Source organism: Pseudophryne corroboree, unplaced genomic scaffold (genome assembly GCF_028390025.1).
Source record: "Pseudophryne corroboree isolate aPseCor3 unplaced genomic scaffold, aPseCor3.hap2 scaffold_1327, whole genome shotgun sequence".
NCBI lineage: Eukaryota > Metazoa > Chordata > Amphibia > Anura > Myobatrachidae > Pseudophryne > Pseudophryne corroboree.
In genome coordinates this window covers 78,518-92,333 of record NW_026967953.1, presented here as the reverse complement: position 1 = coordinate 92,333, position 13,816 = coordinate 78,518, and the positions used below count along the sequence as shown (strand labels likewise).

General features: G+C 48.4%; 12 non-coding genes and 1 pseudogene across 12 annotated transcripts; 8 read left to right on the top strand and 5 right to left on the bottom strand.

Moving 5' to 3' along the window:
- Positions 1 to 4,355: 4,355 nt before the first annotated feature.
- Positions 4,356 to 4,471, bottom strand: LOC134994822 (U5 spliceosomal RNA). The gene has a single exon (XR_010197770.1). It is a non-coding gene; the product is annotated as a U5 spliceosomal RNA (small nuclear RNA).
- A 275-nt stretch (positions 4,472 to 4,746) lies between these two features.
- Positions 4,747 to 4,862, bottom strand: LOC134994821 (U5 spliceosomal RNA). Its single transcript, XR_010197769.1, has one exon. It is a non-coding gene; the product is annotated as a U5 spliceosomal RNA (small nuclear RNA).
- Positions 4,863 to 5,136: 274 nt separating this feature from the next.
- On the bottom strand, positions 5,137 to 5,252 carry LOC134994820 (U5 spliceosomal RNA). Its single transcript, XR_010197768.1, has one exon. It is a non-coding gene; the product is annotated as a U5 spliceosomal RNA (small nuclear RNA).
- Positions 5,253 to 5,538: 286 nt separating this feature from the next.
- LOC134994818 (U5 spliceosomal RNA) lies at positions 5,539 to 5,654 on the bottom strand. The gene has a single exon (XR_010197766.1). It is a non-coding gene; the product is annotated as a U5 spliceosomal RNA (small nuclear RNA).
- Positions 5,655 to 5,924: 270 nt separating this feature from the next.
- Positions 5,925 to 6,040, bottom strand: LOC134994819 (U5 spliceosomal RNA). Its single transcript, XR_010197767.1, has one exon. It is a non-coding gene; the product is annotated as a U5 spliceosomal RNA (small nuclear RNA).
- A 144-nt stretch (positions 6,041 to 6,184) lies between these two features.
- Positions 6,185 to 6,347, top strand: LOC134994863 (U1 spliceosomal RNA). The gene has a single exon (XR_010197810.1). It is a non-coding gene; the product is annotated as a U1 spliceosomal RNA (small nuclear RNA).
- A 671-nt stretch (positions 6,348 to 7,018) lies between these two features.
- Positions 7,019 to 7,182, top strand: LOC134994833 (U1 spliceosomal RNA). Its single transcript, XR_010197781.1, has one exon. It is a non-coding gene; the product is annotated as a U1 spliceosomal RNA (small nuclear RNA).
- Positions 7,183 to 7,334: 152 nt separating this feature from the next.
- LOC134994807 (U1 spliceosomal RNA) lies at positions 7,335 to 7,497 on the top strand. The gene has a single exon (XR_010197760.1). It is a non-coding gene; the product is annotated as a U1 spliceosomal RNA (small nuclear RNA).
- A 671-nt stretch (positions 7,498 to 8,168) lies between these two features.
- On the top strand, positions 8,169 to 8,332 carry LOC134994826 (U1 spliceosomal RNA). Its single transcript, XR_010197774.1, has one exon. It is a non-coding gene; the product is annotated as a U1 spliceosomal RNA (small nuclear RNA).
- A 152-nt stretch (positions 8,333 to 8,484) lies between these two features.
- Positions 8,485 to 8,647, top strand: LOC134994811 (U1 spliceosomal RNA). The gene has a single exon (XR_010197762.1). It is a non-coding gene; the product is annotated as a U1 spliceosomal RNA (small nuclear RNA).
- Positions 8,648 to 9,318: 671 nt separating this feature from the next.
- Positions 9,319 to 9,482, top strand: LOC134994831 (U1 spliceosomal RNA). The gene has a single exon (XR_010197779.1). It is a non-coding gene; the product is annotated as a U1 spliceosomal RNA (small nuclear RNA).
- A 3,240-nt stretch (positions 9,483 to 12,722) lies between these two features.
- LOC134994823 (U1 spliceosomal RNA) lies at positions 12,723 to 12,886 on the top strand. Its single transcript, XR_010197771.1, has one exon. It is a non-coding gene; the product is annotated as a U1 spliceosomal RNA (small nuclear RNA).
- A 152-nt stretch (positions 12,887 to 13,038) lies between these two features.
- On the top strand, positions 13,039 to 13,174 carry LOC134994810 (U1 spliceosomal RNA; annotated as a pseudogene).
- Positions 13,175 to 13,816: the final 642 nt, after the last annotated feature.

Sequence of the window (13,816 nt, the reverse complement as noted above, 5' to 3'; positions counted from 1 at the left end):
AGGCGGGAACAACCAGGCCTGCCTCGGACCAGTGTAAACCACGTGGAGTTCGTCGGGAATTCGGTTCTCGGAGAACCGAACCCGCTCCTCTATATATACTATATTACTATGTTACTGTAGTATACAGAACACCACAATGCAATGAGCAGTGATAGTGAGCACTGATGAGGATACTAGAACTGACACTGAGCAGCAAGATGCAGCACTGGACTATTAGTAATGTACTGTAGTATGCTGAGCACCACAATGCAGCACAAGACAATGAGCAGTGATACTGAGCACTGATGAGGATACTACTGAGAACTGACACTGAGCAGGAGAGACACACTACTAGTATTACTGAGCAGCAATAAGTAACCACTGATACTGAGCACTGATATTGAGATTTCCACTGAGAGAACATAGCCACGTCCTCTCCGCTCTCTCTTCAATGCACGAGTAAAAATGGCAGCAACGCGCAGCTCTTTATATGTTACAGTGCCCAGCTGCTGCAAGAAATCAGCTTGAATGCTTCAGGGGATGGGGCATGGCCAACATGAGCCCCACACCAAAGGAGGGTGGGGGTGTTTAATGCAAACTAGGGGTCATCCAAGCACTGCAAAAGGCCGCCATGCCCTGCATGCCCCTTTTCTCTATGGAATCCGAATCAGCATGAATGCTTCAGGGGATGGGGCATGGCCAACATGAGCCCCACACCAAAGGAGGGTGGGGGTGTTTAATGCGAACTAGGGGTCATCCAAGCACTGCAAAAGGCCGCCATGCCCTGCATGCCCCTTTTCTCTTTTTATATGCAGATGAGGGTTCCAGCCAACTTTGGCCCACTGCTTGGATGACATCACCGTATGCAAATCCTTCTGCTGCAGACCTTCCCCCAGGAATGCTTGTACTAGTTGTTGGATATGGTTTGATATTTGATGGTGCTTCAGTATTAGGCAGCCTTCCGCCCTCCCATGTTCATCTGAAAAGATGTGGTCTCCCTGCAGTTGTTGTCCCCAGACGAGAGTTCCCTTGTGCTTCCTCAGTTGAATCTCCTTAACTTGACGGGGGAGGGGCTGCCCGAGCTGCCACCCTCCCCAGCCCTATCCCAACTCATACTTATTTTACATATTAGATCTCTTGATCATGAAGATTGTTCTCACAGGGTGAGGTTCATCCATTATATTTTAAAATAGGAAGGTACAAATTACATATTTGAATTGCATCTATGTGCTGGATTCAAATGTCCCCCCCCCCTTCCTTTCTCAATTGTGCCCATCAGCAGCTATTCTAAGGTTGCTGCCAATGGGTGTGACACATTCATTTCTTCTGTGGGGTACACTGGACTCCACAAGGATTCACATTGGGGTGTAGAGTAGGATCTTGATCTGAGGCACCAACCGGCTCAAAGCTTTTGACTGTTCCCAAGAAGCTCAGTGCATTCTCCTCTATAACCCCGCTTCCATGAACAGGGAGCTCAGTTTGTAGTTGGTGCCTTCAGTAGCAGGCCAATTAACAGGGGCCTGCCTCAGGCAGCCTATTCTTAGCTATTAATTTTGACAAGAAAAGAAGAACTTGTTTTATGAGAATCTACAAGGGCTGCAGCAGGCTAGGTCTAATAGACATCTTTACTGCAGCTTCATCACTCCCAGCGGCGCTGTATACTCCCGTGCCCTGGTTGCTGGGTCACTGCAGCGGAGGCTCCGGTTTCATCCTAAGGTCAGTCACACACACACCACCCTTCCGGATCACGAGGCCGCTGATGAAGGGGAGCGAGGCCGTAGGGGGTGGGCCGTGTGCGCACTGCGGTGGACACTGATTACTGGGCAGCCGCTCCACTAGCCACCAGGTACAGTTAAGGAGCACAGGTCTGGGGGTTTTTCTCCTATATTAACCCAATTTTGTACTGCCCGCAGCGCATTGTGATAGGTAATAGGGCCTGATTCAGGTTGGATTGCAATCACAATAAGCGATCCAACTGCAAAAATTGCTAAGAGCATACGCATGTGCCTGCATTTTCTGCGGCACCCCGCAGAGAATGTGATCGCCTCTGCCTGTCAATCGGGGCGGGGAAGGGGGGGAGAGGTGGGTCAGCAACACTCCATTTCCAAGTCAGGGATGGAGCGGTGCGGGGGCAAGGCTTCAAAATGGGGTCTGCAACGGAGGAGACACAGGGGGCGTGGTCACAGCGGCTGTATGACATCACATTCAGCCGCTGTGATCACAAAAATGGTGGCGGCTTCCTGCGCGCACATACAGTCTGCACCAGCAGGAGCCTACACCATTTTTTATGATCACGCTGAACTGCAGTGCGACTGCAATTACAGCATGGTCAAGAAGGGAGGCGTCATGCTGGGTGGCCATGCCCTGTCACTATGCAGGAGCCAGCACCTCTCACACACTAGTCCCCGGGTGCAGCCCCCAACCCCCGGGACACCCGGAGCAACAAAATGTAGATTCAGGCCACCAGGCCACGCCCCTACCTATGAAACCATGCCTCCTTTTTACCATTGCGCTGCTTATCTGCGCGCACTGCATTACAATCTCCCTCGCCACCTCTCTGGGTGTCACCAGTGATAGTGACACCTCTGCCATGCTTGTAGCAGCTGGTCCTAAGATCTACGCCTCACACCCTGAGTGTTTGCCCTTGTGACTTGTTGATCATCATAGCGAAGCAGATGCTTACAGAAAACTGCAGGGGCTTAGATTGAAAATAAAAAAAATGATGGGTATAAGGTAGAGAGGAGCGGGTTCGGTTCTCCGAGAACCGAATTCCCCACGAACTCCACGTGGTTTACACTGGTCCGAGGCAGGCTCGGTTGTTCCCGCCTGACTCGGAAAACCTGAACAAGGGAAAATGTCATCATCCCGCTGTCGGATTCTTGCGAGATTCGGATTCCATAGAGAAAAGGGGCATGCAGGGCATGGCGGCCTTTTGCAGTGCTTGGATGACCCCTTGTTCGCATTAAACACCCCCACCCTCCTTTGGTGTGGGGCTCATGTTGGCCATGCCCCATCCCCTGAAGCATTCAAGCTGATTTCTTGCAGCAGCTGGGCACTGTAACAGCTCCAGAGCTGCTCTGTAAGGCAAGTAAAAGGGTGTGGGCCCTGCAGCACCACCTGTAGTTCGCATTGTGCGTTGGAAGGCACAAAGTAAGCAGACGGGAGGAGAAGTCAGGATAGTACACAAGGGCATCCTTTTCTCTTAGTCCGTAGAGGATGCTGGGGTCACATTAAGAACCATGGGGTATAGACGGGATCCGCAAGAGACATGGGCACTTTAAGACTTTCAAAGGGTGTGAACTGGCTCCTCCCTCTATGCCCCTCCTCCAGACTCCAGTTATAGGAACTGTGCCCAGGGAGACGGACATTTCGAGGAAAGGATTTATAGTTAAACTAAGGTGAGCATCTTACCAGCTCACACCTTAAGCATGCCGCAGAACGTGGCATTCAACAGAACACAAGCCAACGGCATGAACAATTGCAGCAAAAAGCTGACCAGAACCGTAACACAACATGTGTATAACCACAAGTAATAACTGCAGACACAGTATGGACTGGGACGGGTGCCCAGCATCCTCTACGTACTAAGAGAAAAGGATTTACCGGTAGGTATTAAAATCCTATTTTCTCATACGACCTAGAGGATGCTGGGGTCACATTAAGAACCATGGGGTTATACCAAAGCTCTTGAACGGGTGGGAGAGTGCGTACGACTCTGCAGCACCGAATGACCCAACTTGAGGTTATCATCAGCCAAGGTATCAAACTTGTAAAACTTAGCAAAAGTGTTTACTAAATAGCTGCTCGGCAAAGTTGCAATGCCGAGACTCCCCGACCAGCTGCCCAGGATGAACCCACCTTTCTAGTAGAATGGGTCTTCACCTAATTCAGTAACGGCAATCCTGCCGTGGAATGAGCATGCTGAATCTTACCACAGATCCAGCGCATAATGGTCTGCATGGAAGCAGGACACCCAATCATGTTGGGAGCATACAGGACAAACAGAGCCTCTGTTTTCCTAATCTGAACCGTTCTGGTGACATAAATTTTCAAAGTTCTGACCACAGCCAGAGACTTTGACTCAACGAAGGTGTCAGTGGCCAAAGGCACCATGTGGAAAGATGAACCACCTTCGGCAGAAATTGTTGACGTGTCCTCAATTCTGCTCTATCTTCATGAAAGATCAAATAAAGGCTCTTGTGATACTGCATGGTTTGTACTGTTTTCCATGTGCTCCCAGATCTTTCAAGCAAGTAGCATGGTCAAGAAAGTTCTGTTTGAAAAGAAACAAACATTTACTGTCATTGTTATGCAAATAAACTTACATTAAAGCTAACAAGAAAGCACACTCGTTCTGTCTTTAAACTGATAAAAGAAACCCCAATAATATGGGGCATGCAAAAATTGAGATAAAACTCAGTTTTGCTCCTCTCCACGGAAATCTTTAATAAAAGGCGAAATATTTGTTAGTTCTGAAGAGAAACCAGAGCATGACCAAGATTCCACCTGTCGCCTTAGTGCCATGCCAGCAGTTCTCATTCAGCTCAAAGTGAGCACCCAATTTGAATGAAAGAAAGCAGATTTCTCACCAGGCTTCCCCTTGCTATAAACATGGTTTGTACTCTTTTCCATGTGCTCCCAGATCTTTCAAACAATTAGTGTGGTCAAGAAAGTTCTGTTTGAAAAGAAACAAACATTTACTGTAATTTCTATGCAAATGAGCTTACATTAAAGCACACTCGTTCTATCTTTAAACCAATAAAATAAAACCCCAATAAGATGGGGCATGCAAAAATTGAGATAAAACTCAGTTTTGCTCCTCTCCACGGAAATCTTTAGTAAAAGGCGAAAGATTTGTTCGTTCTGAAGAGAAACCACAGCATGACCAAGATTCTACCTGTCGCCTGAGTGCCATGCCAGCAGTCCTCATTCAGCTCAAAGTGAGCACCCAATTTGAAAGAAAGAAAGCAGATTTCTCACCAGGCTTCCCCTTGCTATAAACATGGTTTGTACTCTTTTCCATGTGCTCCCAGATCTTTCAAGCAATTAGTATAGTCAAGAAAGTTCTGTTTGAAAAGAAACAAACATTTACTGTCATTTCTACGCAAATGAGCTTACATTAAAGCACACTCGTTCTATCTTTAAACTGATAAAAGAAACCCCAATAAGACGGGGCATGCAAAAATTGAGATAAAACTCAGTTTTGCTCCTCTCCACGGAAATCTTTAGTAAAAGGCGAAAGATTTGTTCGTTCTGAAGAGAAACCAGAGCATGACCAAGATTCCACCTGTCGCCTGAGTGCCATGCCAGCAGTCCTCATTCAGCTCAAAGTGAGCACCCAATTTGAAAGAAAGAAAGCAGATTTCTCACCAGGCTTCCCCTTGCTATAAGCATGGTTTGTACTCTTTTCCATGTGCTCCCAGATCTTTCAAGCAATTAGTATGGTCAAGAAAGTTCTGCTTGAAAAGAAACAGACATTTATTGTCATTGTTATGCAAATATACTTACATTAAAGCTAACAAGAAAGCACACTCGTTCTGTCTTTAATCCGATAAAAGAAACCCCAATAATATGGGGCATGCAAAAATTGAGATAAAACTCAGTTTTGCTCCTCTCCACGGAAATCTTTAGTAAAAGGCGAAAGATTTGTTCGTTCTGAAGAGAAACCAGAGCATGACCAAGATTCCACCTGTCGCCTGAGTGCCGTGCCAGCAGTCCTCATTCAGATCAAAGTGAGCGCCCAATTTGAAAGAAAGCAGATTTCTCACCTGTCTTCTCCTTGCTATAAGCATGGTTTGTACTGTATTCCATGTGCTCCCAGATCTTTCAAGCAAGTAGCATGGTCAAGAAAGTTCTGTTTGAAAAGAAACAAACATTTACTGTCATTTCTATGCAAATGAGCTTACATTAAAGCACACTCATTCTATCTTTAAACCGATAAAAGAAACCCCAAAAAGATGGGGCATGCAAAAATTGAGATAAAACTCGGTTTTGCTCCTCTCCACGGAAATCTTTAGTAAAAGGCGAAAGATTTGTTCGTTCTGAAGAGAAACCAGAGCATGACCAAGATTTTTATCTGAAAATATGTGTTCTCCCTGCAGTTGTTGTCCCCAGATGAGAGTTCCCTTGTGCTGCCTCAGTTGAATCTCCTTTACTTGACAGGGGGATGCTCGAGCAGCGACCCTCCCCAGCTCTAGCCCAACTCCTACTTACCTGCCAGGTGAGATACTATGATCATGAAGGTGCTTCTCCCAGGGCAAGGCTCACCCATTGCACTCTGGGTGTGCTGCTTCTGCGATTTCCCCAAATGTGGGAAACTTGACTGCATAATTTGTGTTTCCCCTGGTCGGCTCTCGTATAATTCAGATCTCTTTGTCTCAGGTCTCTCTCCAGCCTAGTTTGCTGTCTGTTTCTACTTCTCTTTTCTTGAGCCGCTCCCTTCTATGCCCTTGCGCACTATCCTGACTTCTCCCGTCTGCTTACTTTGTGCCTTCCAACGCACAATGCAAACTACAGGTAGTGCTGCAGGACCCACACCCTTTTACTTGCCTTACAGAGCGTCTCTGGAGCAGTTACAGTGCCCAGCTGCTGCAAGAAATCAGCTTGAATGCTTCAGGGGCTGGGGAATAGCCAACATGAGCCCCACACCGAAGGAGGGTGGAGGTGTGTAATGCGAACTAGGGGTCATCCAAGCGCCGCAAAAGGCCGCCATGCCCTGCACGCCCCTTGTCTCTTTTCATATGCAGACGAGGGTTGAAGCCAACTTTGACCCACTGTTTGGATGACATCACCATATGCAAATCCATCTGCTGCAGGCCATCCCCCAGGAATGCTTGCACTAGTTGTTGCATTTGGTTTGTTGTTTGGGGGTGCTTCAGTATTAGGCAGCCTTCTGCCCTCCCATGTTCATCTGAAAATATATGTTCTCCCTGCAGTTGTTGTCCCCAGATGAGAGTTCCCTTGTGCTGCCTCAGTTGAATCTCCTTTACTTGACAGAGATGTGCCTGAGCAGCGGCCCTCCCCAGCCCTATCCCAAATCATACTTATTTTGCATAGGCGATACCATGGTCATGAAGATTGTTCTCCCAGGGTGAGGTTCATTCATTGCATTCTGGGTATGCTGACCCCTGTGATTTCCCCAAATGTGGGAAACTCGACTGCATTATTTGTGGTAGTGGGGGACTGTGTTTGTGCTTTCCTCTGGTCAGCTCTGGTAAAAATCAGATTTCTTTATCTCAGATCTTCCTCTAGCCTTGTTCTTCTTTCGAGAGTTCCCTTGTGCTGCCTCAGTTGGATCTCTTTCACTTGACAGGGGGGTGCCCGAGCAGCGACCCTCCCCAGCTCTAGCCCAACTCCTACTTACCTGCCAGGTGAGATACTATGATCATGAAGGTGCTTCTCCCAGGGCAAGGCTCACCCATTGCACTCTGGTTGTGCTGCCCCTGTGATTTCCCCAAATGTGGGAAACTTGACTGCATAATTTGTGTTTCCCTTGGTCGGCTCTCGTATAATTCAGATCTCTTTGTCTCAGGTCTATCTCCAGCCTAGTTTGCTGTCTGTTTCCACTTCTCTTTTCTTGAGCCGCTCCCTTCTATGCCCTTGCGCACTATCCTGACTTCTCCCGTCTGCTTACTTCGTGCCTTCCAACGCACAATGCAAACTACAGGTAGTGCTGCAGGGCCCACACCCTTTTACTTGCCTTACAGAGCAGCTCTGGAGCAGTTACAGTGCCCAGCTGCTGCAAGAAATCAGCTTGAATGCTTCAGGGGCTGGGGCATAGCCAACATGAGCCCCACACCGAAGGAGGGTGGAGGTGTGTAATGCTAACTAGGGGTCATCCAAGCGCCGCAAAAGGACGCCATGCCCTGCACGCCCCTTTTCTCTTTTCATATGCAGACGAGGGTTGAAGCCAACTTTGACCCACTGCTTGGATGGCATCACCATATGCAAATCCATCTGCTGCAGGCCTTCCCCCAGGAATGCTTGCACTAGTTGTAGCATTTGGTTTGTTGTTTGGGGGTGCTTCAGTATTAGGCAGCCTTCTGCCCTCCCATGTTCATCTGAAAATATGTGTTCTCCCTGCAGTTGTTGTCCCCAGATGAGAGTTCCCTTGTGCTGCCTCAGTTGAATCTCCTTTACTTGACAGAGATGTGCCTGAGCAGCGGCCCTCCCCAGCCCTATCCCAAATCATACTTATTTTGCATAGGAGAGACCATGGTCTTGAAGATTGTTCTCCCAGGGTGAGGTTCATTCATTGCATTCTGGGTATGCTGACCCCTGTGATTTCCCCAAATGTGGGAAACTCAACTGCATTATTTGTGGTAGTGGGGGACTGTGTTTGTGCTTTCCTCTGGTCAGCTCTGGTAAAAGTCAGATTTCTTTGTTTCAGTTCTTCCTCTAGCCTTGTTCTTCTTTCGAGAGTTCCCTTGTGCTGCCTCAGTTGGATCTCCTTCACTTGACAGGGGGGTGCCCGAGCAGCGACCCTCCCCAGCTCTAGCCCAACTTCTACTTACCTGCCAGGTGAGATACTATAATCATGAAGGTGCTTCTCCCAGGGCAAGGCTCACCCATTGCACTCTGGATTTGCTGCCCCTGCGATTTCCCCAAATGTGGGAAACTTGACTGCATAATTTGTGTTTCCCCTGGTCGGCTCTCGTATAATTCAGATCTCTTTGTCTCAGGTCTCTCTCCAGCCTAGTTTGCTGTCTGTTTCCACTTCTCTTTTCTTAAGCCGCTCCATTCTATGGCCTTGCGCACTATCCTTACTTCTCCCGTCTGCTTACTTTGTGCCTTCCAATGCACAATGCAAACTACAGGTAGTGCTGCAGGGCCTACACCCTTTTACTTGCTTTACAGAGCAGCTCTGGAGCTGTTACAGTGCCCAGCTGCTGCAAGAAATCAGCTTGAATGCTTCAGGGGCTGGGGCATAGCCAACATGAGCCCCACACCGAAGGAGGGTGGAGGTGTTTAATGCGAACTAGGGGTCATCCAAGCGCCGCAAAAGGCAGCCATGCCCTGCACACCCCTTTTTTATTTTCATATGCAGACGAGGGTTGAATCCAACTTTGACCCACTGCTTGGATGACATCACCATATGCAAATCCGTCTGCTGCAGGCCTTCCCCCAGGAATGCTTGCACTAGTAGTTGCATTTGGTTTGTTGTTTGGGGGTGCTTCAGTATTAGGCAGCCTTCTGCCCTCCCATGTTCATCTGAAAATATGTGTTCTCCCTGCAGTTGTTGTCCCCAGATGAGAGTTCCCTTGTGCTGCCTCAGTTGAATCTCCTTTACTTGACAGAGATGTGCCTGAGCAGCGGCCCTCCCCAGCCCTATCCCAAATCATACTTATTTTGCATAGGAGATACCATGGTCATGAAGATTGTTCTCCCAGGGTGAGGTTCATTCATTGCACTCTGGGTATGCTGACCCCTGTGATTTCCCCAAATGTGGGAAACTCGACTGCATTATTTGTGGTAGTGGGGGACTGTGTTTGTGCTTTCCTCTGGTCAGCTCTGGTAAAAGTCAGATTTCTTTGTCTCAGATCTTCCTCTAGCCTTGTTCTTCTTTCGAGAGTTCCCTTGTGCTGCCTCAGTTGGATCTCCTTCACTTGACAGGGGGTGCCCGAGCAGCAATCCTCCACAGCTCTAGCCCAACTCCTACTTACCTGCCAGGTGAGATACTATGATCTTCACTGTTAGGGCAATCAGGATGTGGAATTCCCTGCCAGGGAAGGTGGTAATGGCGGACTCTGTAATTGGATTTAAAAAAGGAATGGATACATTTCTGAATGAAAAAGCTATCCAAGGTTATAATACTTAAAATATCAACATGGTTAATCCGGGGGTAACATGAGTTATAGTAGCTAACTAGTCATAAAACATTATTCAGCAAGTATGTAGAATCATCACAACTTAAAACAGGTTGAACACGATGGGCAATTTGCCTCTATTCAACCTCAAAAACTATGTTACCATATGTTACTATATTACTATGTAACTGTAGTATACAGAACACCACAATGTAATGAGCAGTGATAGTGAGCACTGATGAGGATACTAGAACTGACACTGAGCAGCAAGATGCAGCACTGGACTATTAGTAATGTACTGTAGTATGCTGAGCACCACAATGCAGCACAAGACAATGAGCAGTGATACTGAGCACTGATGAGGATACTACTGAGAACTGACACTGAGCAGGAGAGACACACTACTAGTATTACTGAGCAGCAATAAGTAACCACTGATACTGAGCACTGATATTGAGATTTCCACTGAGAGAACATAGCCACGTCCTCTCCGCTCTCTCTTCAATGCACGAGTAAAAATGGCGGCAACGCGCAGCTCTTTATATGGAATCCGAATCTCGCGAGAATCCGACAGCGGGATGATGACATTTTCCCTTGTTCAGGTTTTCCGAGTCAGGCGGGAACAACCGAGCCTGCCTCGGACCAGTGTAAACCACGTGGAGTTCGTCGGGAATTCGGTTCTCGGAGAACCGAACCCGCTCCTCTATATATACTATATTACTATGTTACTGTAGTATACAGAACACCACAATGCAATGAGCAGTGATAGTGAGCACTGATGAGGATACTAGAACTGACACTGAGCAGCAAGATGCAGCACTGGACTATTAGTAATGTACTGTAGTATGCTGAGCACCACAATGCAGCACAAGACAATGAGCAGTGATACTGAGCACTGATGAGGATACTACTGAGAACTGACACTGAGCAGGAGAGACACACTACTAGTATTACTGAGCAGCAATAAGTAACCACTGATACTGAGCACTGATATTGAGATTTCCACTGAGAGAACATAGCCACGTCCTCTCCGCTCTCTCTTCAATGCACGAGTAAAAATGGCGGCAACGCGCAGCTCTTTATATGGAATCCGAATCTCGCGAGAATCCGACAGCGGGATGATGACATTTTCCCTTGTTCAGGTTTTCCGAGTCAGGCAGGAACAACCGAGCCTGCCTCGGACCAATGTAAACCACGTGGAGTTCGTGGGGAATTCGGTTCTCGGAGAACCGAACCCGCTCCTCTCTACCTTATACCCATCAATTGTTTTTATTTTCAATCTAAGCCCCTGCAGTTTTCTGTAAGCATCTGCTTCGCTATGATGATCAACAAGTCACAAGGGCAAACACTCAGGGCTTGAGGCGTAGATCTTAGGACCAGCTGCTACAAGCATGGCAGAGGTGTCACTATCACTGGTGACACCCAGAGAGGTGGCGAGGGAGATTGTAATGCAGTGCGCGCAGATAAACAGCGCAATGGTAAAAAGGAGGCATGGTTTCATAGGTAGGGGCGTGGCCTGGTGGCCTGAATCTACATTTTGTTGCTCCGGGTGTCCCGGGGGTTGGGGGCTGCACCCGGGGACTAGTGTGTGAGCGGTGCTGGCTCCTGCACAGTGACAGGGCATGGCCACCCAGCATGACGCCTCCCTTCTTGACCATGCTGTAATTGCAGTCGCACTGCAGTTCAGCGTGATCATAAAAAATGGTGTAGGCTCCTGCTGGTGCAGACTGTAGAGAAAAGCTGCTGTGACCACGCCCCCTGTGTCTCCTCCGTTGCAGACCCCATTTTGAAGCCTTGCCCCCGGACTAAGAGAAAAGAATGCCCTTGCGCACTATCCTGACTTCTCCTCCCGTCTGCTTAATTTGTGCCTTCCAACGCACAATGCGAACAAGAGGTGGTGCTGCAGGGCCCACACCCTTTTACTTGCCTTACAGAACAGCTCTGGAGCTGTTACAGTGCCCAGCTGCTGCAAGAAATCAGCTTGAATGCATCAGGGGATGGGGCATGGCCAACATGAGCCCCACACCAAAGGAGGGTGGAGGTGTTTAATGCGAACTAGGGGTCATCCAAGCACTGCAAAAGGCCGCCATGCCCTGCATGCCCCTTTTCTCTTTTCATATGCAGATGAGGGTTCCAGTCAACTTTGGCCCACTGCTTGGATTTACATCACCGTATGCAAATCCGTCTGCTGCAGACCTTCCCCCAGGAGTGCTTGTACTAGTTGTTGCATATGGGCCCTCATTCCGAGTCGTTCGCTCTGTAAATTTCATCGCATCGCAGTGAAATTCTGCTTAGTACGCATGCGCAATATTCGCACTGCGACTGCGCCAAGTAATTTTACAATGAAGAAAGTATTTTTACTCACGGCTTTTTCTTCGCTCCGGCGATCGTAATGTGATTGACAGGAAATGGGTGTTACTGGGCGGAAACAGGCCGTTTTATGGGCGTGTGGGAAAAAACGCTACAGTTTCCGGAAAAAACGCAGGAGTGGCCGGAGAAACGGGGGAGTGTCTGGGCGAACTCTGGGAGTGTTTGTGACGTCAAACCAGGAACGACAAGCACTGAACTGATCGCAGATGCCGAGTAAGTCTGAAGCTACTCTGAAACTGCTAAGTAGTTTGTAATCGCAATATTGCGAATACATCGGTCGCAATTTTAAGAAGCTAAGATTCACTCCCAGTAGGCGGCGGCTTAGCGTGTGTAACTCTGCTAAAATCGCCTTGCGAGCGATCAACTCGGAATGAGGGCCATGGTTTGATATTTGATGGTGCTTCAGTATTAGGCTGCCTTCCGCCCTCCCATGTTCATCTGAAAAGATGTGGTCTCCCTGCAGTTGTTGTCCCAAGATGAGAGTTCCCTTGTGCTGCCTCAGTTGAATCTCCTTTACTTGACAGAGATGTGCCTGAGCAGCGGCCCTCACCAGCCCTATCCCAAATCATACTTATTTTGCATAGGAGATACCATGGTCATGAAGATTGTTCTCCCAGGGTGAGGTTCATTCATTGCATTCTGGGTATGCTGACCCCTGTGATTTTCCCAAATGTGGGAAACTCGACTGCATTATTTGTGGTAGTGGGGGACTGTGTTTGTGCTTTCCTCTGGTCAGCTCTGGTAAAAGTCAGATTTCTTTGTCTCAGATCTTCCTCTAGCCTTGTTCTTCTTTCGAGAGTTCCCTGGTGCTGCTTCAGTTGGATCTCCTTCACTTCACAGGGGGGAACCCGAGCAGCGACCCTCCCCAGCTCTAGCCCAACTCCTACTTACCTGCCAGGTGAGATACTATGATCATGAAGGTGCTTCTCCCAGGGCAAGGCTCAACCATTGCACTCTGGGTGTGCTGCTCTTGCGATTTCCCCAAATGTGGGAAACTTGACTGCATAATTTGTGTTTCCCCTCGTCGGCTCTCGTATAATTCAGATCTCTTTGTCTCAGGTCTCTCTCCAGCCTAGTTTGCTGTCTGTTTCCACTTCTCTTTTCTTGAGCCGCTCCCTTCTATGCCCTTGCGCACTATCCTGACTTCTCCCGTCTGCTTACTTCGTGCCTTCCAACGCACAATGCGAACTACAGGTAGTGCTGCAGGGCCCACACCCTTTTACTTGCCTTACAGAGTAGCTCTGGAGCAGTTACAGTGCCCAGCTGCTGCAAGAAATCAGCTTGAATGCTTCAGGGGCTGGGGCATAGCCAACATGAGCCCCACACCGAAGGAGGGAGGAGGTGTGTAATGCAAACTAGGGGTCATCCAAGCGCTGCAAAAGGCCGCCATGCCCTGCACGCCCCTTTTCTCTTTTCATATGCAGACGAGGGTTGAAGCCAACTTTGACCCACTGCTTGGATGACATCACCATATGCAAATCCATCTGCTGCAGGCCTTCCCCCAGGAATGCTTGCACTAGTTGTTGCATTTGGTTTGTTGTTTGGGGGTGCTTCAGTATTAGGCAGCCTTCTGCCCTCACATGTTCATCTGAAAATATGTGTTCTCCCTGCAGTTGTTGTCCCCAGATGAGAGTTCCCTTGTGCTGCCTCAGTTGAATCTC